This window comes from Medicago sativa, chromosome 3, assembly GCF_051527215.1.
Source record: "Medicago sativa cultivar Bolivia chromosome 3, Bolivia_mono, whole genome shotgun sequence".
In the NCBI taxonomy this organism is placed as follows: Eukaryota; Viridiplantae; Streptophyta; class Magnoliopsida; order Fabales; family Fabaceae; genus Medicago; species Medicago sativa.
Genome location: NC_140751.1, coordinates 81,302,521 through 81,306,068, shown reverse-complemented (window position 1 = coordinate 81,306,068; position 3,548 = coordinate 81,302,521). Strand labels below are relative to the sequence as shown.

Here is a 3,548-nt window from a genome sequence, read left to right as displayed (position 1 = left end):
TCAAGCGAAGAAATCTACCACGAAATTATACCGAACAAAAAAGCAACTAATAAGAAATGAGAATTGAGCGGAATTCAAGGGAGAACAGGGGAATAGATGGAAGTAAAGAAGAAAAGCTGCCGAACGTAAACGGTTCGCTATCCAGTCGCGAGAAACTTCTCGCTGTAAATAGCATAATGTTATAACTAATTTGAGATACAAATTCAGCATATTTAAATCTTAAAAAAACTTCTCGTTCATCGTCTATAACTAATTTGTACATAATATAAAAATAATAATCTAATATCATTATTATTGACACCAAGAGTCTCCCAAATTAATAATTAAAATAAAATATTCAATCGGTAATGAAAATTATATTCTCATAAACAATGGGGATTTACGTAAGCAAAATGGCTTATTAAGAAGTGCCTTTACTCCTTTCCTGCAGTTCCTCCTGCTACTACAAGCTTTATGAATGATCCTGTAACAAATAAAACTGAATGATGGATACCAATATTTATATGCACAAAGGGTGCTGATAAAATCATTTGAATAGCATGTAAGTTAATTTAGAACAACATTCAATGTTATAACCACCGTTTGGTTTGGATTTTTCTTTCACGAGTGATTGATCCATTGAGCCAATAATGTAATGCCAAAGAAAGTCAAAAACCTTTTTCTGGTGTACATGCATCTTACCTTTGATTTCTTGAATCAATTTCCAAACTTTGTCATTTTCTTTAGATATTAGTTCATCAGGATCAGTAGCATGAGTTGAGAACATATCATCATCTTCATCAACTTTTGGCTATGATTTTTGTTCATTATTATCTTCTCCACTGCATTCTTTCTCCTCCTGTGTCATTTTGGACTTTACACCTATCATTAAATAGTGAATCTTAAAAGAATGGTGATTTGTTCAAATTTCACTATGTTGTAGCCGCTATTTAAAATTGCAGCAGACAAAATATATAACTATCCTTAAAAAGAACATATATAACCAAATTAGGGAATAAATTTATATGTATATTCTTGTACCTCGGTTTCCACAAAGCCGCATCTAAGGAGTATATTCCAATTTCTTCATCTAATTTATAGTCATGTTCACAAATTTACTTGAATTCCTTCTTGGTATTCAATAAATCCTCTGCATTTTAACCCTGCTATTGTATACTATTATAGTTGAACTGAATCAAGATTTAGCCTTAGAATAGAAGATAAAATAAAAAAAATAAAAAAAAACAACTAATTGAATTCATATATACTGTCAATATAAAAATTTGTACACTGTTGATCGGTCAAAATTTTTAGATCATTAAAAATGATAATTGATTGCAACTTGTTGACATGAATGACAATTGGTTGCAATCTGTTGACTGTATACAATTTTTATAGCAATGCATCAAAATGTAACAAAAAATTCATATAAATAAATACAAGTAAAAGACAAGAGAGGGGGAAGCAATTGTCACCTCACTTCCATCAAGGAGTTTTTTTTTTTTTTTGAAAGAACCTCACTTCCATTGTATCCATTTCTTCTCGCATTGCTTAGAAATATAGTGTGTGTAGTGTTTATAAAGCATCGGCAACCCTCACCTTACAACCCACTATACATTAATGTGAACTTTGACTACTTTATAAAAGCTTGAAAAAAAATAAAAAATTAATGTGAACATGTGAACATTGACTACTTTATAAAGCATTGAAAAAATTAATGTGAACATTGAAATTAATTAATAGATAGAGTTTAATGGTGGTGGAGTTGACGATCCAAAATAACTTTGCACACACGACCAATAAAAATATTTAGAATTGTTACGTCAATTAATGTTTTTTATTTATATGACAATTATGAATAATTTGATTAATCGTGTGTGTAAAGTTCTTTTAGACTGTCAACCCACCACTATTAAACTCTATTAGATAACTATGTAAAGTATTTTGACACCTTAAACTTTAAAATTAAAAAATTAAGTTTTTTTTTCAATTGTTAAGGTGTAAAATATATTTTCATAAAAAAGGTCTAAAATATTTATTGTTAAAATAGGTATAAATTTGTTTTTTGACAGAAAGGTATAAAATATTTTTTGATAATCATTTAATACATTCAAAATTTTGTTTATATTTATCATTATTAATTATTAATTTGGTGTTGAACACAAAAGATTATTTTTGTAAAGTAAGTAATGAATTATTAAATATTATTTGAAAGTTTTTCCGGACATTTTTTCTCCTCTTAAAGTGAATATGTAAGGTATCCGGAATTCGGATCACAACCGTTGTATATATTATGCAATGTTCATACCAACAACCGGAATTCAGATCAGAACCGTTGTATATATTATGCAATGTTCATACCAACAACCGAGTTAAATGCATGGAGACTGTTAATGATATTTATTAATTTAATACTATATTTATTCGCTTTGTAATCATTCGATACCATTAGATTGACAATTTTATCATGCCATTCCATATGAGCATGTTTTAGACTATACAGAGATTTATACCTTGTTTTCTTGTTCATGAATCACAAAACCTTTAGGTTGTTCCATATCGCGATTTCTTCTTTTAGTTCACCTTTTAAAAAAGCAATTTTCATATCCATTTGGTGTACTAACGAGTTATGAACAACAACTAAGGAAATTAGTACCCTTATAGACATGATTCTAGTGACTGATGAATGAGTGTCGAAGAAATCTATTTTTTCTCTTTGTCTAAAACCTTTGACAGCAAGGCAAGTCTTGTATTTATCAACTGATCCATCAAGTTTTAGTTCCTTTTTCAAAATCCAAATACAGCTGATTGATTTGCAACCAAGAGGCAAGTCTACTAAGTGTCATGTTTCTTTAGACTTTAGAGAATCCATTTCATCGTTTATTGCTTTTTTCCGTAAATTAACATCCAATAAAGACAAAGCTTCTTTAATGCTTAATGTATCTTTTTGAAGGAAAATCGAATACAACAGAAGGGAGTAGAAGCAGCGGAATAATTTCGATTTTCTTTCCTTGGATCATTACGAAATTCAAACATGAATCAGTGATTCGATTGTTACCTCGAAGTGTGAAATCTGAAAGCTGAAAACTGGAAACTGGAATCTCGATCACAGCCAAGCAAGCAGCAAGCAGCAAAGCCTCTAGCAAGTCCACACGAACAGTGCTCCTCCAAAACTCGGTGCTAGCCAAGGAATCAGAAGTGCAGAGAAGATGGTTGCTTCAAAACGTGTAACCAAAAACTTCAGCACTAGGGTTCTATTTATAGATCTTCTAGTGTGCTCTGCAAGTCAGAAGTCACTACTGGGCTTCATTAAGCCCAACAACGAGTTTAGTAGTTTTGCTAACTAATTAGCGTCATTTACTAAACGCACCCCTTTATGTAAGTCATACTTATATATTTCTCTTTTGACTGTTCTTTGTGTGTGACCCTATAGGTTCTAGTCACGTTGGCAATAATATTAAATCTAATATTTAATACTATAAACAATGAGCGGTATCTAGCAACACATCATTGCTACCCAAGTGACAAGAATGTCAAGTGATCTGACGAAACCTTTCCATGATAATACT

The 3,548-nt window shown here is 30.7% G+C and overlaps 1 long non-coding RNA gene across 3 annotated transcripts; it reads right to left on the bottom strand.

Moving 5' to 3' along the window:
- Positions 1–282: 282 nt before the first annotated feature.
- LOC146940822 (uncharacterized) lies at positions 283–1,580 on the bottom strand. 3 transcript variants are annotated; one of them, XR_015032169.1, is made up of 4 exons: positions 1,455–1,579; positions 1,021–1,142; positions 682–861; positions 283–463 (listed from the first exon to the last, which is right to left on the bottom strand). It is a non-coding gene; the product is annotated as an uncharacterized LOC146940822 (long non-coding RNA). The 3 variants fall into 3 exon arrangements; XR_015032167.1 differs by having other exon boundaries at positions 682–1,142; positions 1,455–1,580; XR_015032168.1 differs by having other exon boundaries at positions 682–1,145; positions 1,455–1,554.
- Positions 1,581–3,548: the final 1,968 nt, after the last annotated feature.